Source organism: Leptopilina heterotoma, unplaced genomic scaffold (assembly GCF_015476425.1).
Source record: "Leptopilina heterotoma isolate Lh14 unplaced genomic scaffold, ASM1547642v1 Lhet_45, whole genome shotgun sequence".
In the NCBI taxonomy this organism is placed as follows: domain Eukaryota; kingdom Metazoa; phylum Arthropoda; class Insecta; order Hymenoptera; family Figitidae; genus Leptopilina; species Leptopilina heterotoma.
The window spans coordinates 806,361-832,114 of record NW_025111086.1 but is presented as its reverse complement, the minus strand read 5'-3'; the positions used below and the strand labels follow the sequence as shown (position 1 = coordinate 832,114).

The following is a 25,754-nucleotide window of genomic DNA, read 5'->3' as shown; positions in this document are numbered from 1 at the left end:
AAAGATACTTTTTAAAATAAACTTTTTTTGAAATATTACACCATCTTCTTTAGTAGATTTATATTCTTAACTAAAGTTTTAGTGGAAACTGGAAAATGACTAAAAATTATTAAAAATTTAATTTATACTGTTAATGACAATTTAAATAATAATATTAGTAAAAGTTCTAGTAATACTAAGCTGAATAGTAATATTTTGCTGAAAATGAAACATTTTTACTAAAATCTTACTATTTTGTTTGGAAAATAAATTTTTTTAAAATAGACTTTTAATGAAAAATGACTAAAAGTTAATTTAAATTTTAAATTCAAATATCACTCAACGGAATCGTAATATTTTACTAAAACTTAAAGATTTTTACTAAAACATTACTATTTTGTTTGATAAATCTATTTTGTGAATAGAAAAACGTTTTAAAAACGTTTTTTTTATAATCTATTTTATGAAATAAACTTTTAGTGAAAAATAACTAAAAGTTAGCAAAAATTCAATTAATACTTTATTGTTAAAAATTCGAATAATAATATTAGTAAAAATTGTAAACAGAATAGTAATATTATGCTATAAAAATTATCAAATTTTACTGAAATATTATTTTGTTTATAAAATGTATTTTTTAAAATCAACTTTAAGTATGAAAAATTACTAAAAATTAGTTAGAATTCAATTAATATTATATTGCTGAAAATTCCAATGATACTATTGGTAAAAATTTAAAAAGAAATAATAGTAATATTTTAGTAAAAAAATAGTATATTTTACAAAAATATTACTATTTTGTTCAGTGGATTTCTTTTTAAATAAATTATTTTTTTACTAGCAATGTGGCAAATGACCAAAAATAACAGTAAAAATTATGATTTTTATCGAAAAATTTCATTTATTCGTTTATATATTTAAAATCTTTACTTTCTCAAGGCTTGGTTAAGAATCGGTGTATTATTTTTTTTTCTTTTTGCGTACACGTTAATTTCCATGAAATTTTCTTTTCTCGCTGTGGACATTGCGAACAAGGACATGGCAACGACTATGCGGATCGAAAGTGCTATTCGTCGCCGGAGCTCGTTCTGTTGTCGAGTGCATCAACGTACATACATCAACTATAGATATATATCTACTCAATTTACACTATCAGGTGTCAATGAAAAAACAAAAAACAAAAAAAAAAAAGTCAAGAAATAATGTTAAATTCTATTTTATCTTCAACTATTTTTCATTTTTCCGTTATTTTTCTAGTTTAGTCTTAATTTATTTTATTTTCCTTTATATCTCTTTTAAGTTGCCGTAATATTTAATTTTCGTTTCTTGGAAAAAAAAAATCTTTGTTTGGAACAGGTAAAAATTTCCCTAAATTAACGAGTTTTGTTTGCTTTATTTGTGGCTTTCGCTCGCTTTCGCTAGTCTAGAGAAAATTATCGCTGTTCTAGGTAAATTTTTTTTTTATATTGAAATTTGTATTTTTTTTTTTTGGGAAATAATTTTGAAGTAGAAATTTCTTTTTGGTGAAAGGGACATTAGTTTGTGAAGGAAACAATTTGATTACAAATTTGATAGTCGGTGAAAAAAAATTTAATAAGTAGATATTTTTTTTTCTAAACAATTTTTATTAATAATTGTTTTATAATTTTATTATGAAGGAATGAATTCTCTCTGTATATTTATATATATGTATAAAGATGGTAATTATTAATGCATATCGACACCAGTTTCGAATGAAAAAAAGAACTTGTCGCAGAAACGTGTCTTTGCCTTGTATATATATGTGTACATACTTCCATTTTCTCGTGATTCAGCGTATCGTGTTTCGCAAGAAGGTAACGAACGATTATTCCCATAATACTGTAAATAATATACAAATATATATTTACCCACCCGGTAAATAAAAATAGTATTCAGAGTGCGTGTTGCAAATTTTTTAAAGTTTCAAAATTTCTCTAAATTTTAAAACCAAAAAAAAGAGATTCAAAAGATTTTTTCTGTTTCAATATTTTCTAGTGAAACTATAATTTTTCAAAGATTTTAAGCGTTCAAATAAATGAATTTTTTTCTGTTTAAATATTTTCTCAAAACTTAGAAAAACTCTCCGTTTTTTTCTGTTTGGGGTTTTTTGTTTAAATTAACCAAATCTACTTCTTCATTTTCAAAATAATTTTTTTATTTCCAAAATTATTGTTTTAATTCACAAAATAATGTTCTTATTTTAAGAATTTTTTTATTTTTAAAATACTTTCTTATTTTAAGAATTTTTTTATTTTTAAAATAATTTCTTATTTTTTAATTTACAAAATAATTTTTTAAATTACGAAACAGTTTCTTTAATAATTCCTTGTTTTTTGGCTTTTGAGTCTCAGATAAGTTTTTTTGCAGTTTTGTCCCACTTTCGGAAAAAGGAAATTGAATTAGTTATTCCCAATTATGAAATTAATAAAATAAATTAAATTTTAAATTAAGACATATTTTTTCTAATATTTTTAAAGTTGGAGTATAAATGTTCTTAAAATAGAGAAAAATATTTAAATATTAATTTTATTGAGGAAAAAATGAAACTTATTTAAGGTAGAAATTAATTTTATTTTTATTACTTATTAATATATTTTTAAGTATTCAGATTAATATTTAATAATTATTAATTTCAATATTATTAGTTTAAAATTTAATTTTGTGTGAAATTGGAGGAAAATGTTTAGAATTTTTTTTTTGGTAAAGAAAGTGAAATTCAGGACAATTTGGGTCTTAATATTAAAAATTTGGTCTTGTATTTTCCTACGAAAAATAAATTGTTTCAATGGAAACCTTAAATTCAACAGAAAAATATTGTGTCAAACGCAGTATCGAGAAACGAGTTCTCGCAGAAAATCAATAAGGACGCGTCTTAAAAATGTTTCGACTTAAAACAAGATTACTTACTTAAAAAGAAAAAATTTTTTTTGCAAGAAAAGAATGCTTTCTCATTCAATTTTTTCCTTTTGAGAAAGAATTATTTTTTTCGGAAAAAAAGGAATTTTTTTTCAAAAGGAAAAAATTCTTTTCCGAAAAAAAAGAATTCTTTCTCAAAAGGAAGAATTTTTTTCCGTAAAAAATAATTCTTTCTGAAATGGAAAAAATTTTTTTCCGAAAAAAAGAATTTTTCTCAAAAGGAAAAAATTCTTTCCCAAAAAAAGAATTCTTCGTTAATAACTAAAATATTTTTCTCAAATAGAAAGAATTCTTGAAAATATTTAACCAAAAAAAACATTCCCGTTCATTTAAACGTTCAAAACTTTATATAGTAATAATGAACGTTTAAATAAAGGAAATATTTTTCGCTACAAATATTTTCGGAAATTATCGATTTCATTAAAAATGGAAAAAGTAATTAAAACATTTTGAAACTTTATAAATATAAATCAAATTTTCAATCCATGACGTATTTTTAATTATTATTTTTGATCCTTGACGAATTTTTAATTATTATTTTTAATCCGCAATAAAATTTTAAAAGAGGAAATAGATAAATTTCGTTCATTATTTGTACCTTCAGAACTTAAGGAACATTAAAATTTGTAATTTTTCTTAAAACATAAAAGTTAAAAGTTAGATAAAAATAAATAAAATAAATAAAATAATTAAAAGATAAAGTTAGAAAACAACTGTAAAAATATTTTTTACATTCGATTAGAAGTTACATTTATTGTATATTCGAATTTAATACACGATCTGATTTTCTTTTTCGTATTTTTAGAAACTGGATAGTAAGGAGAATATCGAATAATATTTTTTGCCATTAAGGGGAAGATTGTGGAACATTATGTTGCCAGCAATATTGTTTGATCTATGATCGCCTTTCAAAAATATTCAAGGTCAGAAAAAAAAGAAAAATAATAATACAAAACCAATAATCCTATTTTCAAATGAAATAATATTTAATTAATTTACTTTTAATTAAAAAGATATTCAAATTACATTCTCTGAAAAAGGAGATTATAATTATTTATCGATTATCTCTTTTAAAGGTACTACGGGGGTAAAAGTTCGTTTCTTTTCTTCTACGATACGATTCTTCCTGATAGAGAGTGAGTGAGAGAGAGAGATGTAGAAATAAATGAAGAAATAAATTCATTTACTGTGTTAGAGAAAATGAACTCGTATTTCTTTTCTCTAGGTTTTATTCTTCATTATAAATGAAGGAAAGATCTGTATATTGTTAACGATATGTTTAAAAGATAATTAACAATTTAATTTGTAGTTTAATTCGTTATCGAATTTTTTTTTCGGAAACTATTCGGTAAAATGTGTAAAGTATAAGTTTTCGCTATTTTTCTTTTACTATTTTTACTTCTGCAATTTTACAATTGCTATTTAGTAATTTTACTAATTTTACTTTCACTATTTTTACTTTGTTTTATTTTTACTATTTTTACTTTCACTATTTTATTTTTACTATTGTTATTTCTACTGATTACTATTTTTACTTTTACTATTTTACATTTTTACATCCACTAAAATGAAAAAAAAAATTTAATTTAAATGTCATATTAATTATTTTCTTTGATAGTGACGCAAATTTATTGTAAAATAAAATTTTAATTTGAGGAAAAAATAAATAAATTTCGGAATTAAAAAAAAAACTTTAAACATTAAAAAAAAATTGGCGAATTTAACATTATTTCGATACTTGTTAGTTTTAGTTGCATAAGTAATGAAGAAAGAGGGTTTTTAACAGTTTCCTTCCAATGCAGTGTTGAAATCGCTTATATAGGAAAATGAACCATATTTATGGTAGTTTATAACATATATAGCAATATAGTCTTGCTCATGAGTAAAGAAGTGTAATAGTTCTCACGTTTCCCTTTTTCTCTTGTTGTTTGTTTTTTTCCTCTTTTTAGCTTTTTGCTTTGAAACTTTTTATATCGTGTTCCTTTTTTCTCCTTTTTCATTTTTATTTATGCGCTCTCATCTCATCTTTCTTCTTCTCATCCTTTCATTTGCCACAATTCTTTCGCTTCTAGACAATCGCTCTCTCTCTCTCTCTCTCTCTCTCTCTCTCTCTCTCTCTCTCTCTCTCTCTCTCTCTCTCTCTCTCTCTCTCTCTCTCTCTCTCTCTCTCTCTCTCTCTCTCTCTCTCTCTCTCTCTCTCTCTCTCTCTCTCTCTCTCTCTCTCTCTCTCTCTCTCTCTCTCTCTCTCTCTCTCTCTCTCTCTCTCTCTCTCTCTCTCTCTCTCTCTCTCTCTCTCTCTCTCTCTCTCTCTCTCTCTCATATCCAAAATGAATAAAAACGCAGATTCCTTTTCTGGAATGATTAAGTGTAAATATACTTTGGAAATTTCCAAATATTTACTGAAATGTATTTTTAACTTTCGTGCGAAAAAAAAAATTTTTTTTTTTTTTGAGAATATTATAAAAAATTTTGTATTTTTCTTTTTTGCTCGTTTAAATTAATGTAAAAATATTTAATTGTAAAATTATTCGAAAAGAATAATTTCTTTTTCAAATATTTAATTATTATTATTTTTCCATAGGAATTAAAATTCTTCAAAACATTCAAATTCAAATTTTTTTGAAATTAATTAACTTTAAAAAAATTGTTATAAAACATGAAGAAAATCGAAACATGAAAAAATTATTTAAATTTTATTCAATTATTTAAATAGAAAAGTAAATTAATAGTAAATTAAATAAAAAAATTAAATAAAATAATAATAATAATAATAATAATTAAATTAATAGTAAATTATTTATTGAATAATTAAATGTTTCTTAAAATTTAATTCTTATAAAGAATTTTATTAACAAATTTTTAAATAATTGTATTTTTTGGACAAATTTTATTCAAATTTTTAAAAAAATTACATTTTTCAAGGAATTTGATTAAAATTGTATTAAAAATAAATATATTTCATTAAAAAATTAATACTTTTCTACTAAAAATGAGTAAGTAAGTAGTAAATTGTAAATAGTAAATTTTAAATAGTAAAATTCAGATAATAAATTTTAAACAGTAAATAATAAATTGTAAATAGTACATAATAAATAGAAAATACAGGGTTGCCACAAAAATTAAATTTTATTTTTCCCTGACTTTTCCCTGATTTCCAGACAAAATTTTCACTTTTTCCCTGACCCTGAAAAATATTCTAATTCACTCCAAAAATTATTATAGATACTCAAAAAAATGTTCTATTACATTTATTTACGAATTTCTTTAATTGTAAAATTATTCGAAAACATAAATAACTTCTTTTTTAAATAAATATTTAATCATTATTATTTTTCTATATAGGAATTAAGATTTTCAAATTCAAACCTTTTGAAATTCAATAACTTACAATAAATTTAAGATGAGAAAATAATTGAATTTTTGCAACAAATTTTATTAAAAATTTGTTTAAAGAATTAAATTCCTATGGAAAAATTTATTTGTGAAAATAATTGAATTCTGGAGAAAAGTATTATTACTTATGAAAATAATTAATTTCTTGTGAAGAATTTTATTCAAATTTTTTAAAATAATTGAATTTCTCAGAATTTTTAAAAACTTTTTGAAAATAATTAAATTCCATTGAGAAATTCTATTAAAAAATTGAAAATAATTGAAATCTGACGAAGAATTAAAAAAAAAAAATTTTTTAATAATTGAATTCCTTTGAAAATGTTTATTTTTAAAAAGAATTGAATTTTTGAGAAGAATTTTATTACAATTTACTTAAATAACACTGGGTTACAAAAAAATGGTCATGTCGTGTTTATTTAAAATTTACTGTGTTTATTGAAAGTTTAGGTGTCACAGAATAAGAATATACCAGAAAAACTTTTTTTCATTCGGTCATTCCCTTAAAAAACGAGTTTAAAGTCTCAAAAAACCGTATTTTTAGCACTTTTTGAGGCAGCGTAACAAGAAAATGCAACATGATAAAAATCTCTACAAAAGCTTAAATAAAAGCTTAAACCTTCAACTTTAAGGCTCAGAACTGAAAAGTACTTAAAGAAGCACTGAAAACCTGCAGTCACTATCTGAAATTATCAAAAAAGCTGGGTTAGGTAGCACTTGGTAAAAATCGATTTCCCTAACCGGATTCGGTTGCAAATTGTTATTTTAGGTTTTTTGAGGTTTCTAATGACGAATTGGAACTTAGATTTAAAAAATTTCAAAGTGGCGGACTCAATTTTTTAAAATTATCAACGCAAATTTTGAAAAATTGAGTGAATTCATTATTTTCAGTCCGCCATTTTGAAATTTTTTAAATCTAAGTTCCAATTCGTCATTAGAAACCTCAAAAAACTTCAAGTAACAAGTTGCAACCGAATCCGCTTAAGGAAATCGATTTTTACCAATTGCTTCCTGTTCTAGCTTTTTTGACAATTTCAGGTAGCGACTGCTTGATTAAGGAGGTTTTTATTGATTATTTAAGAACTTTTCAGTTCTGAGCCTCAAAGTTGAAGGTTTAAGCTTTTATTTAAGCTCTTGTAGAGATTTTTATCATGTTGCGTTTTCTTGTTACGCTGCCTCAAAAAGTGCTAAAAATACGGTTTTTGACACTTTAAACTCGTTTTTTTAAGGGAATGACCGAATGAAAAAATGTTTTACTGGTATATTCTTATTCAGTGACACCTAAACTTTCAATAATCACAGGAAACTTTGAATAAACACGATATGACCATTTTTTTGTAACCCAGTGTAATTGATTTGCTACGAAGAATTTTGTTTTTTACGAAAATAATTGAATTGTTTCGAAGATTTTTACAAACATTTTTGACAATAATAATTGTTGTCCTAGGAAGAATGTTATATTTTACGAAAATAATTGTATTCTGTGATCGATTTTATTATAGCTTTTCAAATTTATATCCAGTTTTATCAAATTTTTTTTAAATAATTGAATTCTCGAGAAAAATTTTATTATTTATGAAAATAATTGATTTCTTGCGAAGAACTTTATTCCAATTTTTTTAAATAATTGAATTCTTAAGAAGAATTGTATTAAAAATAATTGAATTGAACAGGAGAATTTTATTAAAATTGCAATTTTATTAACTAAATCTTGTAAAGAACTTTGTCAACATTTTTTTAAATTGTAATAGAATTTTTAAAAGAATTTTATTTCGATTTTTCGAAATAATTGAATTACTCAGAACTATTTTTTTCAATTCTTTGAATATATTTGAATTTTTTTGAAAAACTTCATTAGAAAATTAAAAATAATTGAAATGGTTCGAAAAAGTTTTTAAAAAAATTGGTAAGTAATTGAATACTAGTGAAACTTTTATTAAAATTTTGTTTAAATAATTGAATTCTTTTGGGTAATTTTATTAAAGTAGTAGATATTAAAAATCATTGAAATGAGGAAAATTTTTTAAAATAATTGAAATTTTGACAAGAATTTTTATTAAAAGTTTAAAAAATAATTTAATTTTGAAGAATTTTTTATTTATAAAGATAATAATTGTAATTTTGTCAAGATTTTCTTGTAAATTTTGAACATAATTGACTTTTGTGACAAGAATTTTATTAGTTTTGAAAATAATTGAATTTCTGCAATAATTTCTAACTTCTTCAAAATTCAATTTTTTTAAAATATTTTTAACTAAAATTCTTCTATAAATTAATTATTTTCAATAATTAATTAAATATAGATTGACAAAATTTAACTAATTTTAGTAGATTTTGAATTATTTAATTTTTTCAAAAATCTAAGTTTATTAAAATTTCTAATTAAATTCATTCAAGATTGAAATTTTATAAATTTTCAAATCTGAAACCGTTTGAAGTTCATTTATTTTTGAAAATTGTAAACGCAACTCTTTTAAAATTGAATTAGATTAGAAATATTTAGTGAAATTATTTATTAAATAATTTATTTATTTTATAATAGTTGTTTAAGATTTAAGTTATTATTTTTATAAAAAAAATTTGAATTAAAAAAATTTTTTACGTTCTATTTTTAAAATTGCTAATATTACTTAAAAAAGTGTGTGAGAATTGTTGATAGCAATAAAATATTTTCTTTGCAAATTTTTCTTTTTCTAATTATTGGGAAAAAAAATTATGCAAAAATATTTTTATACAAAAATATATAAAAATTTAAATGGAAAAATATTTTTTTTAAATCGTTGATTAATATTTAAACGTTGTGAACTTCAACAACGTTTTATTTAAGAAAAAAGTTGCGAACTTTCGCACCTTAAACACGATTTACCGGTGAATTCTAATGAGTCAGAAGTTGTGAACTAAATAGGGGAATTTTTTTGTCAATATTTGAACGTTGAGAAAAGGAACTAGAAATTTTTTAGGAGAACATTTCCAAAAGTGATTCTTAGAATTTTTATTTTTATTTAAAAAATACGATTTTTGTATTGTCTTTTTTTTCTTTTCGCTTTTGTTTGTTGGCAATTTCTTATGGTGTGTTCGCGCGTTGGATTAAAGTCGAAGAAATATATGAAAGCAAAATAGGTACGTTAATGACGGCAGAAAGACAGTATAATTAGGACATGAAAGGCCGAGCTGAGGAGGTCATTCGATAACAATAATGCGAGGTCATTGAAGCGTATTTTATGAGAAGTTCTTAGAAGATATCGAGAGTCATATATACAACTTATATTTTACACCCTAAAACCAATAATAAGTTCATTTCTTTCCACTCGCACAAAATCCAAATGCCAAAATGGCTTGGAAATTACTTTTTCGCCTACTGTAATTTTTCCCCTGGAATCACCCAAAAATATATTTTACTAATTTTTGGGGAGAAAAAGTTTTTTTTTTTTATCTGCCTTAAAAGAGTTAGTATTTTGAAAAAGAGGTGAAAATTTAATTTCAATTTAAGAAATTTAATTAAATTTCAAAATTTAATTTACACTTTATTTTCTTTTTAGTAAAATTTTACTTTGGGAGAGAAAAATTTTTTCGAAAATTTTCTTGATAAAATTCCTTCCGCGTTGCGTTTTACTAGTAAAGAGAGAAAGAGAGAGAGAGAGAGAATCTGGCACGTTGGCAAAATGACTGTGTAGAAGTCTTCTTGGTGACCCACTTTATGTCAAGTCGTAGATTCACCGTAAAATTCCTCTCCTCTTTTTCATTAACAAAATTATTTATTTTTCTCTTTTTTTTAAACAAATTTTTCATTTTGAAGACAATTTTTTTTCCTTCTATTCTAAATTGAGTGGAACAATTTTTTTAGTGTTCTGTTTCGAGTCCCTTTTTGGACTCGAAAAAAGTTTCCTTTTTTCCCCTCTTTTCACACATTTTCTCCCTTTTCCCATCAAATTAACAAAATTACCTGAAAGACGTGAAATTATGTTTTATTCTCCCCTAATTTCCTGCCTTTTTCGAAAAAGGGAAAAAAGTGTAAAAATTGTCAGTTTTGTAATTTAGAAAAATCTTTTTTCTTTTGCGGGAAATTAATTTTTTTTCACCTTTTTCAAAGTTTAGAAAATTTAAAAAAAGAAAGAATTTAAAAAAATGAATTTAAAGGAAAAAAAAATTTTAAATGAATTTAACTAGTTTGAAATTTGAAATTTAGAAAAATATTTTTAAAGATTCGAAAGTTCGAATGAACGAAGAATTTTTTTTGTTAAAATTTGAATTATTTCGGATAAAGTATGGAAAATTTGTTCTTACAACTATTAAATTGTTGAAATGAAAAATTGAATAAAATGAAAAATAAGGAACTTGTTTATTGCATAAGAGTAATAAGTTTGTAAAAGATATGGTATTCAATACATAATTGGCGACATTTTCAAGGACGAATTTAGAATCCAAGCTTTCTCAATGCAGTAGAGACTTTCTCCTGAATTTGCTATTCATGGATGAAGGTGAATGCATGCGCGGCTCTTATGAACCTATACTCGCTCCTTCGATACTTGCGATGAGACTTGCCGACCACTTTGAGATAATCCCAAAGTTACAATTACTTTATAAACTATCATCTGCGTGATACAAAGAGGATGTGAATCAAGTTAGTTGAATTATTCGGAATTAATTAAAACTTGTCTTACGTGATTTTTCTCATCCTTTTCGGTGGAATTTAGAATTTTTATTTTCCTCCAAGAAGAGAAGAAGAATATGTTTTCGAGATAATGTGGAGAAAAATTGGAGAGGGAGAAGAAAAAATTCTTTTTATTCAAATAATTTTTTTACCATATATTTTTTACTATTTTTACTATTTTACTATTTTTTTAAATTTACTATATTTACTATTTTTATTATTAAACCATTTAACTATTTTTATTATTATGGTATTTTTACTACTTTTGTTATTTTACTATTATTCTATTTTTATTGTCAAAATATTTTACTATTTTTACTAATTTTAATATTTTAATATTTTTTCAACTTTACTACATTTACTATTTTTATTATTTTACTGTTTTTACTATCATGCGATTTTTATTGTTAAACTATTTTACTATTTTTATTATTTTACTATTCTTTTAACATTACTATATTTACTATATATATTATTTTACTATTTTACTGTTTTTACTATTTTTATTATTTTACAATTTTCTATCCTAAGCTATTTTCACTACTTTTGTAATTTTACTATTATGCTATTTTTACTATTTTTATTGTTCCACTATTTTACTATTTTCACTAGTTTACTATTTTTCCTCCTACGCTATTTTTACTCTTTTTGTTATTCCACTATTTTCAATATTTTTTTATATTTCAATATTTTACTATTTTTATTGTTTTACAATTTTTGACTAATATTTTACTATTTTTACCTACTATTTTTACTATTTTTACCTACTATTTTTACTATTTTTATTATTTTACTATTTTTTAAACTTTAGTATATTTATTTTTTTATTATTTCACTATTTTCGGTACTATTTTTATTATTTTACTATTCTCCCTCTTATGCTATTTTCACTACTTTTGTAATTTTACTATTATGCTATTTTTACTATTTTTATTGTTCCACTATTTTACTATTTTTACTAGTTTACTATTTTTCCTCCTACGCTATTTTTACTCTTTTTGTTATTCCACTATTTTCAATATTTTTTTATATTTCAATATTTTACTATTTTTATTGTTTTACAATTTTTGACTAATATTTTACTATTTTTACCTACTATTTTTACTATTTTTACCTACTATTTTTTACTATTTTTATTATTTTACTATTTTTTAAACTTTAGTATATTTATTTTTTTATTATTTCACTATTTTCGGTACTATTTTTATTATTTTACTATTCTCCCTCTTATGCTATTTTCACTACTTTTGTAATTTTACTATTATGCTATTTTTACTATTTTATTGTTCCACTATTTTACTATTTTTACTAGTTTACTATTTTTCCTCCTACGCTATTTTTACTCTTTTTGTTATTCCACTATTTTCAATATTTTTTTATATTTCAATATTTTACTATTTTTATTGTTTTACAATTTTTGACTAATATTTTACTATTTTTACCTACTATTTTTACTATTTTTACCTACTATTTTTTACTATTTTTATTATTTTACTATTTTTTAAACTTTAGTATATTTATTTTTTTATTATTTCACTATTTTCGGTACTATTTTTATTATTTTACTATTCTCCCTCTTATGCTATTTTCACTACTTTTGTAATTTTACTATTATGCTATTTTTACTATTTTTATTGTTCCACTATTTTACTATTTTTACTAGTTTACTATTTTTCCTCCTACGCTATTTTTACTCTTTTTGTTATTCCACTATTTTCAATATTTTTTTATATTTCAATATTTTACTATTTTTATTGTTTTACAATTTTTGACTAATATTTTACTATTTTTACCTACTATTTTTACTATTTTTACCTACTATTTTTTACTATTTTTATTATTTTACTATTTTTTAAACTTTAGTATATTTATTTTTTTATTATTTCACTATTTTCGGTACTATTTTTATTATTTTACTATTCTCCCTCTTATGCTATTTTCACTACTTTTGTAATTTTACTATTATGCTATTTTTACTATTTTTATTGTTCCACTATTTTACTATTTTTACTAGTTTACTATTTTTCCTCCTACGCTATTTTTACTCTTTTTGTTATTCCACTATTTTCAATATTTTTTTATATTTCAATATTTTACTATTTTTATTGTTTTACAATTTTTGACTAATATTTTACTATTTTTACCTACTATTTTTACTATTTTTACCTACTATTTTTTACTATTTTTATTATTTTACTATTTTTTAAACTTTAGTATATTTATTTTTTTATTATTTCACTATTTTCGGTACTATTTTTATTATTTTACTATTCTCCCTCTTATGCTATTTTCACTACTTTTGTAATTTTACTATTATGCTATTTTTACTATTTTTATTGTTCCACTATTTTACTATTTTTACTAGTTTACTATTTTTCCTCCTACGCTATTTTTACTCTTTTTGTTATTCCACTATTTTCACTATTTTTTTATATTTCAATATTTTACTATTTTTATTGTTTTACAATTTTTGCCTACTGTTTTACAATTTTTGCCTACTATTTTACTATTTTTACCTACTATTTTTTACTATTTTTATTATTTTACTATTTTTTTAACTTTAGTATATTTACTTTTTTATTATTTCACTATTTTCGGTACTATTTTTATTATTTTACTATTCTCCCTCTTATGCTATTTTCACTACTTTTGTAATTTTACTATTATGCTATTTTTACTATTTTTATTGTTCCACTATTTTACTATTTTTACTAGTTTACTATTTTTCCTCCTACGCTATTTTTACTCTTTTTGTTATTCCACTATTTTCAATATTTTTTTATATTTCAATATTTTACTATTTTTATTGTTTTACAATTTTTGACTAATATTTTACTATTTTTACCTACTATTTTTACTATTTTTACCTACTATTTTTTACTATTTTTATTATTTTACTATTTTTTAAACTTTAGTATATTTATTTTTTTATTATTTCACTATTTTCGGTACTATTTTTATTATTTTACTATTCTCCCTCTTATGCTATTTTCACTACTTTTGTAATTTTACTATTATGCTATTTTTACTATTTTTATTGTTCCACTATTTTACTATTTTTACTAGTTTACTATTTTTCCTCCTACGCTATTTTTACTCTTTTTGTTATTCCACTATTTTCAATATTTTTTTATATTTCAATATTTTACTATTTTTATTGTTTTACAATTTTTGACTAATATTTTACTATTTTTACCTACTATTTTTACTATTTTTACCTACTATTTTTTACTATTTTTATTATTTTACTATTTTTTAAACTTTAGTATATTTATTTTTTTATTATTTCACTATTTTCGGTACTATTTTTATTATTTTACTATTCTCCCTCTTATGCTATTTTCACTACTTTTGTAATTTTACTATTATGCTATTTTTACTATTTTTATTGTTCCACTATTTTACTATTTTTACTAGTTTACTATTTTTCCTCCTACGCTATTTTTACTCTTTTTGTTATTCCACTATTTTCACTATTTTTTTATATTTCAATATTTTACTATTTTTATTGTTTTACAATTTTTGCCTACTGTTTTACAATTTTTGCCTACTATTTTACTATTTTTACCTACTATTTTTTACTATTTTTATTATTTTACTATTTTTTTAACTTTAGTATATTTACTTTTTTATTATTTCACTATTTTCGGTACTATTTTTATTATTTTACTATTCTCCCTCTTATGCTATTTTCACTACTTTTTTAATTTCACTATTATGCTATTTTTACTATTTTTATTGTTCCACCATTTTACTATTTACACTAGTTTACTATTTTTCCTCCTACGCTATTTTTACTATATTTGTTGTTCCACTATTTTCACTATTTTTTCATATTTCAATATTTTACTATTTTTATTGTTTTATAATTTTTACCTACTATTTTACTATTTTTACTATTTTTTAGAAACTTTACTATATTTACTATTTTTATTATTTCACTATTTTACCGTTTTTACTATTATGTTATTTTTACTATTTTTGTTGTTTTACTATTATGCTATTTTTATTGTTAAACTATTTTACTATTTTTACTATTTTTAGTATTTTACTATTTTTTTAACTTTAGAATATTTACTTTTTTATTATTTAACTATTTTCTTATTTTACTAGTTTACTATTTTTTTTCCTACGCTATTTTTACTATATTTATTGTTCCACTATTTTCACTATTTTTTTATATTTCAATATTTTACTATTTTTATTGTTTCACAATTTTTACCTACTATTATAATTATTTTACTATTTTTACTATTTATTGCTGATTTTTATTTCAGATTTTTAGTAAACTTTATTTACGGGAAATAGTACAAATTTAGGAGAAATTAAGAATAGTTTAACTTTTGGTTTTCTGCTAAAATTTACTTTAGATGTAAAAATTACAGTAAACATTCAAAACTTTTTAGCTTTTACCGTAAAAATATAGTAAAATTATCTAAATTTTCTTGATATTCCAGTGAATATTTAGAATTTTTCGTGTAAATTTTACTCTTTTTGAAGTCAAATTTACTAATTCTTCTGCTAAATTTTTCTTTGAACGTAAATTTTACTAATAAATATATGGTAATTTCTACTAAGTTATTTATTAGTAAAATTTACTAATTCAAAAGCTGACTTTTTAGTCAGTTACTAATTCAAATTAGTAAACATTTTTAGTTTTTTACTAATTCAATTTAGAGAGTAAATAGTAAAAATTGTCAAAACTTCGAGTAAATTTAGATTAAAGTAAAGTTTTTTTTTTGTTTTTTTTTTAATTTACTTTCGAAGTTCAGTTTAGTAATTTTTGTTTACTAAAATTTACTTGAATGTGATACTAAATAGTAAAAAATTAAAAAATCGAGACAATTTAATTTTTAGTTACTATAAAATTATAGTTTCTTTATTCGTTCTTTTAATTAGTAAAATAAAATCTAAATTTTTTGGAATTTCCAATCAATTTTTATAATTTACGAAGTAAATTTTACCCCTTTCGAAGTTATAAATTTACTGTTAATTTTTTTTTTCTAAAATTTACTTTGAACGTGTTACTAAAATAGTAAAAAATAAAAATTGTCAAAAATTCGAGCCAATTTAGTTTTTACAGTAATTGCAAGTTAATTTTTTTACTAATATTTTTAAATGTTAAAATTTACTTTAAACATGGTTAAACTTGATCTGAATTAATTAAAAAAAAAAAAAAAATAATAAAATAGTAAAATTTGTCAAAAATTCGTGTCAATTTATACTTTGTAGTGTGAAAATAAAGTAAAAATGGATTTATTTTTTTCTCTATTCAAATCAAATTAAGACAACTTTTAAATACATTAAATCGAAATTTGTTTATAAAAATAATAGTTGAAAAAATTCGTTTTATTTAAACAGATAAAAATTATTTATGTATAATATAAACGAAATTATTGTGGATGATAAATAAATAAAATCGACAAGTTCAGGAAAATAAAAAAAAAAATTGTAGATAAAAAATAGAAAATTTGTAATAATTTTACGAAATCACCTCTTTTTTTCCAAAAGGCAACTTGAATTTTCATTTGCTTCTTGTCAGTTCAATATATAAGACGCCATGTACATAGGTCTGGTAATCGAGCACGCTCGAGTTTTCAGTGACTCTCAATCTAGACAGAATTTTTTCACTCCCAGATATATTTTATTCTTTTTTGCAGAATATAATCGAACTCCAGTCTTTTTTCTTTATCGAAAAAAAGCTGTTTTTTTTAATTACGAAAAAAAATTGAATAACGTATTTATTTTGTTTTCCATATTTTATTATTGTAGACAAACTATAATTTGCTAATATTATAATAATTTTAATTTAAAAGAAAAATTTTAGGCGTTAATATAAATTCGAAAATTTTCATTTTTCAGTGGAAAAACATTTCTTTTTTTTCGAGAGAGAGAGAGAGAGTATTTTTATCATCGATAGAAACCATGAGAGATTCGTTAGAATATTTTCCAGGTCCTTCGTTACTATGCAAGTTTTATCTTATCTGGAAATAAAGATGACTAGCTGATTTCGTTTCTCAAAACTTGAGGTCTAACTTTCTGCGTGTATTGAAAATTATTTTCGACTTTTCGAAAATTTTATTCAGGTTTCTTTCTTCTTGGAAAGTTTTATTAGTAAAGTAGAATGTTTTTTTTAAATATTTTCCTAGTTTTTAAATTTTTTTTCTGCTCCAAAATTTTTTTAAATTATTAAAAAATATAATTTAATGTCCGCCTGTATTTTTTAATTTTCAAGTGAACGCCAATATTTTTGTTACTATTTTTAATTTTTATTTTAAATAAAATATTATTTTTATATAAAAAGAAATGTTAACCACATTAATAATCAATAATTATTTATATGCATATTATTCTTCTATTTTTTATACAGTAATAATTTTTGAAAATATTTAGACAGAAAAAAATTTTGATCATTTTTTGAACTTTAAAAATTTTTAAAACTTTTTCATTTGGTTAAACGTTAAAAATCCATTTTCTAATTATAAAAAAACTTTTTTTGTAAATAAAAATAAAAGAAGTAAAAATTTCGTCATTATAGGAACGTTTGATTATTAGGAACTTTTGGTTTGTTTAAAAATATCAATTTTTATATTTAGTTTTTCGAAATTTTTTTTCCGGTAAATGTAAATTTACTCTCTTTTCTTTTTTGACAATTTTATAATGAGATTTTACACTTTCTATAGGAATTTAATCGATCTTTAATGTAGGTCAACGTTTCATGAACGAGAAGAAATTCCAAATGAAAATTCTAAATTAATGTTTTATTTAATACTCGGGAGAAAAGTGTTTGAAAAGATTTCTGATGTCAATAATGTGGAAATGTATTTGCAAGGGGTGTTGGTTTTTGAAAGGAAAACAGCAGTGGTTCTCAAAAAGTGAGTGTTGTTCAGTTTTAGAATAAAATAGTTTTTGTTGGTTTTTCGTTTTTTTGAATATTTTTTTTGCAGAAATTGAACAATTTTTTGGAAAGGATTTTTTTTTTGGCTTTTCATGTATGAAAAAGACTTATTTCGACCTAGTAGCGAATGTGGCTTGATTCTATTCGTGTCTTCGGTTCGCATAGTTTCGACCGCACAGCCATACTTGATCCACGTACGAATTGATACTCGAGCTACTCAACTTCCGCCTACTACTATACCAAAGTCACATCCAGTTGAAATATATATTCGCAAAAGAAAAAAAAATTATTATTATTATTATTATTAGTCGAAAAAAGTTGAATTTTAAACGGAGAATTATTTTTTTCGAGTTTTTTTTTCTATTTAGTGTCTCTTTAAGTTTTAAAGATTCAAATAAATGAGGATTTTTTTCCAAATTTTAGTTTTTAATTTTATTTTACTAAATTGTTTTTATCACTAAATTGTTTTGAAATATTTTTAAAAGCGATTTCATTAGAAAATTAGTTTGCAATAATTTTCAAAATATATTTTTTTCCAAATTTTAAAAAAAGGTCGAGTAAAATAAATTGTTTTCCAAATACAACAAAGCGGACAAAATACATTTTTTTCAAATTAAAGAAATGCGTATGAAATCTGAAATTTTTTTCTAAATTAAAAAAAGCGTAGGTATATAAAAAATATATTTCTTTTACAAAAATAAATTTGTATTCCAAAAGTGTAAAATCAATAATACCCTTTTTTGATAAGAAAAAAAAAAGGAAAATAAAAGGGCAATTTAAATTTAAGAGAAATTCGAACGAAGTGGAAAGAATTTCATTTGTAAAACCTGAAGTTGAATCCTTTTCAAATGTAGTTTTTCCAACTCGAATGAATTTCTTTTTACACGTGTATATATATATATGTATACGCTATTCAAAAAGAATTTTTCTGTCGAGGTTTCCATGCTCCTCACAAATAATTATTCATTTCATGAGAGTTTTCCTTCAATTTATATTTGAACTTAAGTTCATTTTATTTTCATAATTAAAAACCGGATTCGCTTATTAAATCACGCTTATATATATATATGTATATGTGAATATGTGTGTATATTTCGATGATTGAAAACAAATATTATGATGAGTCTAAATTGAAATAATTCCTTTTGATATAAGCAAATTATATTGGAATGACAATTTTTTACTTTTCCTTTTTCTATATTTCTTTAATTTATTTTTTTTCTTTTCTTTTTTATGTTTTCTTTTACTTCTTTTACTTCTTTCTTTTCTTTTTTTCCTTTTTCTCTTATTTATTCTGTTTTTTTTTAATTTTTCCTTTTTCTTTTCTTTTTTATGTTTTTTTCTATTTTTTTCCTTTTCTTCTATTTTCTTCTATTTTATGTTATTTTTCTATTTCCTTTTTGTTTTATTTAAACTGCCTAAGACTAATTATCACTATTCTAGGTAAAATTATTTTTCTGTGCAATACTAATAAATATTAAGAAAATGTTAAAATGAACTAATAAATATTATTAATATTTTTTTTATTTTGATTATTATTGATTATTATCAATAATATCTACTAATAATAAAAATAAAATAAAAATAAAATAAAAATAAAATAAAAATAAAATAAAAATAAAATAAAAATAAAATAAAAATAAAATAAAAATAAAATAAAAATAAAAAACAAATATTAAAAATAAAATAGAAATAAAAAACAAATATTAAAATAAAAAAACAATAGTTAACAATAGAAAACAATAGTTATTAAAAATAAATATTGATAAATATTTACATATAATTGTATAAAAATAAAAATTTTAATAACTCTATTAAAAAATCAAACATAATTTATTATAATTGTGCAAAGAAATTAACAATGAAAATTGATTGTTTGTTTCAGTAAGTGAGGAATAAACGATGAGCCTAACAACAAAATGAAAATATGCAGAATCGGTGAGTGATGAAAAATTATTGATTTTTTGAAAACCATTTTTTATTTAATAAATAAATAAAAAATAAATATAATAAGTGAATGAATTTTGGGATGCTGGTCAAAGTATACAGAAAGTGTAAGGTTTATGTGTCCAGTTGAAAATTCTGGAGGTCTGGCAACCCTGTTTCCAACAGAAACAAACAAGAATCTCCCGGTCTGACCGATCGAAACTCCTTTTTCCACAGGTCTATTTAGAAAAAAAAATTTTATTTTCCCTTTTTGAAACAAGTTTTCGTCCTTATTTTGCTGAATTCACGTTTTCTTTCCTTTATCTCAATTATATATTTGTTTTCCTTTTGTAATTCTTGTTATAAAATTAATATTAATAAATTATTGACAAATTGATAAAGTCACAAATTAATAAATTATTAACTAATTAACAAATTAGCAAAGTAATAAACTATAATTTTCTAAATATAAATAGTAATTTACAATTATAATTGAAAAATAATAAATTAATAAAAATAATAGTAAATAAATAAATATTATTATTTAATAAATAGTGAAAATAAATAAAATAAAATAATTTTAACGTTTGGAACTTAATTTTTATACTAACTTAATATTCATATTAACTTTGTTTTTATATTTTCTTTACATTTATGTTAACTTTATTTTTATACTTCTTTAATATTTATATTAACATAATTTTAATATAAACTAATTTGAATATTAACTTAATTTTTAAATGACCTAACTCGATATTTTTTGTCAAGTAACTTTATGAACTTTAGCATAAAATATTGTCCCTGCTTGCTACGTAGGTAATATAATGAAAGGAAATTTTGGAACTGATAATATTGAAAATTTGCTTTGTAATTTACGTGCCTTGGAAAAATTGTGTTAGGGGAAATTATTTTTTTTTTTTGGAGTTAAAGAGAAAGTAGAGTAAAATAAATATTATTCAATAAATAATAAAATAAATAAAATAAAAGCATACCTATAGTAAGTATAGTAAGGGAAAATTAATTTTAAATGAGAGAATTTATTGAATTATTAATTCAGAATTTTATTGAATCTTTAATTTAAAATTCACTGAATTTTTTATGCAGAATTTATTGAATTTTTAATTAAAGAATCTCAATTTGTAAAATTTCGGTTTTTAACTGAAATAGTTAAAATTAGAAAGAAATATGATTTTTTTTCTGGGAATAATGATTATCAGGTTTTATAAAATTTTGCGAATTATGGAAAATTATTATTGTTTTCTATAATTTTGTAACGAAAAAAATTAATGTGTCATTGAATTAGTATTTAAAAAAAAACGAGGAAATGATTGATTCAAAAAACATATGCTACGTGTAAGTAATTCTGCATGGCATCTGTTTCTTTTTTTTTTTGTTTCCAAGTCAATTTATGCTTTTGAAAAAAATATTTTTGATTCGATAAGACATTTTCATTGCATGCTTTCTTTTTTTCTTGCTTTAAAGTTTCTCTTTGGCTTGATATAAATATTTATTGTAAATATCGAATAATTTAATAAATTAAAAATAAATTATTAACTTTTATAATTTAATATGTATATCCTATAAAATAATGTTATACTATTATTTTACTAATTAAATGATTAATTTTTACTAATAAAAATTATTAATTAAAAATTAGTGAGTTTAAAGAATTAATAAAAATTCTTAATATAATTAAAATTAGTCACTGAATTTACGCTTTTGAATTGAAAATTTACCGTGTATTTTTTAAATCAGAGAGAATTAGTGAAAAGTCAAATAATTTAAATTAGTAAAATTTACTAATTTTTAGTAAGTTTGCACTAAACAAAAATGTGAGGAACTTTCCAAACCTGAATTAGTAAAAATTAAGCCACTAATTCATATTAATAAGAATTTTTACTACTTTTTAGTCATTTTTTACTAAAACTTTAGTATAAAAAATTTAACTACTTAACTAAAAAATGCTAAACAAGAATTTTTACTTGTTTTTAGTTATTTTTCACCGAAATTTTAGTAAAAAAAATTAACTACTTAACTAAAAAATGCTAAACAAGAATTTTTACTTGTTTTTAGTTGTTTTTTACAAAAATTTTAGTAAAAAAAAATTAACTACTTAACTAAAATATGCTAAACAAGAAATTTTACTTGTTTTAAGTTCTCTTTTACCAAAATTTCAGTAAAAAAAATGAACTACTAAACTAAAATATGCTAAACAAGAATTTTTACTTGTTTTTAGTTATTTTTTAACAAAATTTTAGTAAAAAAATTAACTACTTAAAAAAAAAATGCTAAACAAGAATTTTTACTTGTTATTTTTATCAAAATTTTAGTAAAAAAAAAATTAACCATACTAAACTAGAAAAAAATTACTGAACAAAATTAGTAATATTTTATACTAAGAACATGAATTAGTGCTGCAAAATTTTTACTAATTCAGTTTTAAAAATTAAATAAGTAAATATCAGAATTATTTGGTTAAAAAAATACGGTTTATTTAAAATACAAAATGAAAAAGAAAATAACTAGTCAGAAAAATGAGTTAAATTTTATTTTGTAAATTCATAAAAAAACAAAAGGGTTAATAAAAAGCTTAATGCTTATTTGCCTTGTTTCTTCACTTTTATCAGCATTTTGATATAAACTTTCGTTTACAAACACACAAACACATATATGTACTGTCTTTATATAAAGAATCTACAGTAAATTTTCAATTCCAAAATATTTTAACTAACATAGTGTTGTTACATATGTTTAGCTATATATGGAAATTTCAATTAATTCAAGTGTCTAGTGTTGTACAAATTTAATTTATCACGAATTGAGAATTTTTCTTGGAAATGGAAACAAAATAATAACAATAAAAAAAATGAAAATAACAAAAATAAAGAATAGTAATAATTGCACCGAGAATTAGTGAAAATTTACCTCAGAGCCTACTAGACATTTTCATTGTTTCTAATAAATTTCTTTTGGTTCAAATAAAAATTTATTTGGATCAAAATAGTTTTATTTGGTTCAAATATATTTTATTTGGTTGAAATGAATTTTATTGGGTTTAAAGAAATTTTATTTTGTTTCAATGGATTTTATTTGGTTCAAAGCTATTTTTTCGGTGCAAATTAATTTTATTGGGTTTGTTTGTATTGTATTTGTTTGAAATAAATTCTATTTGGTTCAAATCAATTTTATTTGGTAAAAATACATTTTATTTGGTTCAAATAAATTTTATTGGGTTTAAATAAATTTTATTTAGTTTCAATGACTTTTATTTGGTATAAATGAAAATTTTATTTGGTTCAAATATATTTTATTTGGTTCAAATGAATTTTATTGGGTTTAGAGAAATTTTATTTTGTTACAATGACTTTTATTTGGTTCAAAGCAATTTTTTTGGTGCAAATGAATTTCATTGGGTTCATATAAATTTTATTATTTTGTTTCAATGACTTTAATTTGGTTCAAAATAATTTCTTTTTGGTGCAAATAAATTTTATTTGGCTTTAAATAAATTTTATTTCTTTCAAATAAATTCTATTTGGTTTAAATAAAAATTTTATTTGTGCCGAATGAAATTTTTAAATTCAATTGATTTTTCTTTTTTATTTTACCTATATTTTTTATCAGATCAAGTAAATTATACTTGTTTCAAATAAAATTTTTTTTTGAGTATAACAATAAGAACGAGTAAATAAAAAACACATTGAATAAAAATTTATTTGATTTAAATAAAAAAATGATTTGTGTATCAAATAAATATTTATTTGTATCAAATAATTTTTATTTATGTCAATTACTGTTATTTGCTTTTAATACTGAAAGTATTGGTTCAAATACAATTTATTTGATTTAAATAAAAATTATTTGCTTTAAATAAAAATTATTTGATTCAAGTAAATATTTATTTGATAGTAGGACAAGTAATCAGTTATTTCTTATTTGAATAAAATTTTTATAATAACAAAATAATAGTTACAAATAATAATAAGAATAACAAAATATCAAATAACAACAAAATAGTAACAAGTAACAACAAAATATTAAATAATAACAAAATAGTAACAAATAACAACAAAATATCAAATAATAACAAAATAGTAGAAAATAACAACAAAATATCAAATATTAACGAAATAGTAACAAATAATAATGACAATAAGAAAGTAGTAAAATAATAGTAGCAAATAATGCTAATTGCAACAAAATAACAAATTAATAACGTTCGTCTCGTTTATTTAATTTTTTTCTGTAAAATAACAGTTTCAGTATGTTGTGAAAAAATATGTTGAGTTTAAAAAACATTATAAAGAAAATACAAACGCATTTCTCTTTATGTTTCGTTGTACATATACGTACATTTATATAGTGTACTAAAAAGCCAAAGAGAAACGTTCCTGAATGAAAAGCGAACAAAGTTCATGAAACCGGTGCTGCTGGTCTTGTTTTAAAGAGATTCAAAGAGGCTTTTTTTCGGAATCGAAGAGACTCCACCTGAATTTTCGATCCGATATGGATCGAAGTCAGCCTCTGTCGGTATATTGGAAGTCTAAACCCAATAGTTGAAATATATTCCTCCCTAAATAACCCCCCTTTTTTACTCCTTCTCTTTTTCTTTCTTTTTTGAAAAAACCTTTATCAAAAAAAAAAAAAAAAATGTTCCTAAAAGAAAAGAAGCGAAAAGAAAGAAATAAAATCGGTATAACATTATGGAAATGAATCTCTCGAAGGTTACTACTCACGTCATCTTGTTGTCGGTGTGATTTTCTCTCCAGGTTTAATACGTAATCAGGATAATTCAGGGGCGTAATTAATTCACAGTAGTCACGTAGTTTTTCCAATTCAATCACGATTATAAGGTGTGACACAATTGAAAAAAAAACACTCATCACTGTCACTAAGGTGGTATCATGGAGAGAGAGAGTGAGGAGAGGCGAGAGAGACCCAACCCCGTTCCGACGGCAAAACCGTTTATTTAACCGTGGCCGACGCTCATTGCGCCTCACGATTTTAAGGAATATTTTTTTTTCTCTCTCTCTGTTGATAAATTATAATCACTAAACTTTGCTTTTTGTTTGTTGTTGCTAGAATTTTTTAAATTCTTCCAATTTATCGAGCACGATGGAAAAATTTTGTTGTTTCTTTTTTTTCTTTGGGGAGAAAAAATAAAGAATGTAATGTAAGAAAGTTAGTTATATTTGCTGCGTTTAGAGAACCACGGGCGGAGGATCGAAAAACGATGATGGTGGGAGTGAGAGAGAGAGAGAGTGAGTGAGAAAGAGAGCGAGCGAGAGAGTGAGAGAGAGAGACGAAAAATGTCTCTGACCTGAAATTTTGAACCCTTGGGTTTTTAGTTGTGACTCGATGCAGCGAACTTTAGCGACTGAGAGCCCAAAGTGTTGGGAGTTGTGCCTCACGAGGAACAGTGCTGGCAATTATTGATGAAATTTCCTAGAAATGTGACTCTCAACTTTCAAATGATGTGATATTTTCTGTCCTGAATTTTACATATTTGTGGGATTATTTTTTATAAAGGTTTGTTTTTTAATGTTGAAAGTTGGATTTTATTGATATTTGATGATATTCCCTTTGGGTTTAGTAGCAAAGGATAATTTATTGAATTATTATTGAAATAAATATTATTTATTGAACTAAGGATTAATATTTGTTAATAATTAATAATTCTACAATTATAATATAGTTAATAATAATTAGTGCTAAAGTGACACCTGTCTGAATGCAACCTGATTTTTTAAATTTTATTACAGTAGACATTAAACAATTCTTAAATCCTTAAAAGAAGTGATTTATAATTTTATGTTTTTAATAATTATTTACAATATTCCGGAACTGAAAATAGTTCTTTTTGGACATTTTTGAATACAAAATTTTTTAAATAGTTGCATTTCGACTGTAATTGATAGTCATGAATTATTACTAACATCAATAATAGTTAATAATTTTTGCTCATAGATTAGA

General features: G+C 21.9%; 1 protein-coding gene across 1 annotated transcript in view; it reads right to left on the bottom strand.

Annotated features, from left to right (window-relative positions):
• The window catches only part of LOC122507211 (microtubule-associated protein futsch-like), a 93,605-nt gene extending 68,427 nt beyond the window's left edge, over positions 1-25,178 (bottom strand). The window contains exon 1 of the mRNA XM_043619818.1: positions 24,518-25,178. The gene's annotated coding sequence lies outside the window, so the exon portion shown is untranslated. The remainder of the gene's footprint in view (positions 1-24,517) is intronic.
• Positions 25,179-25,754: the final 576 nt, after the last annotated feature.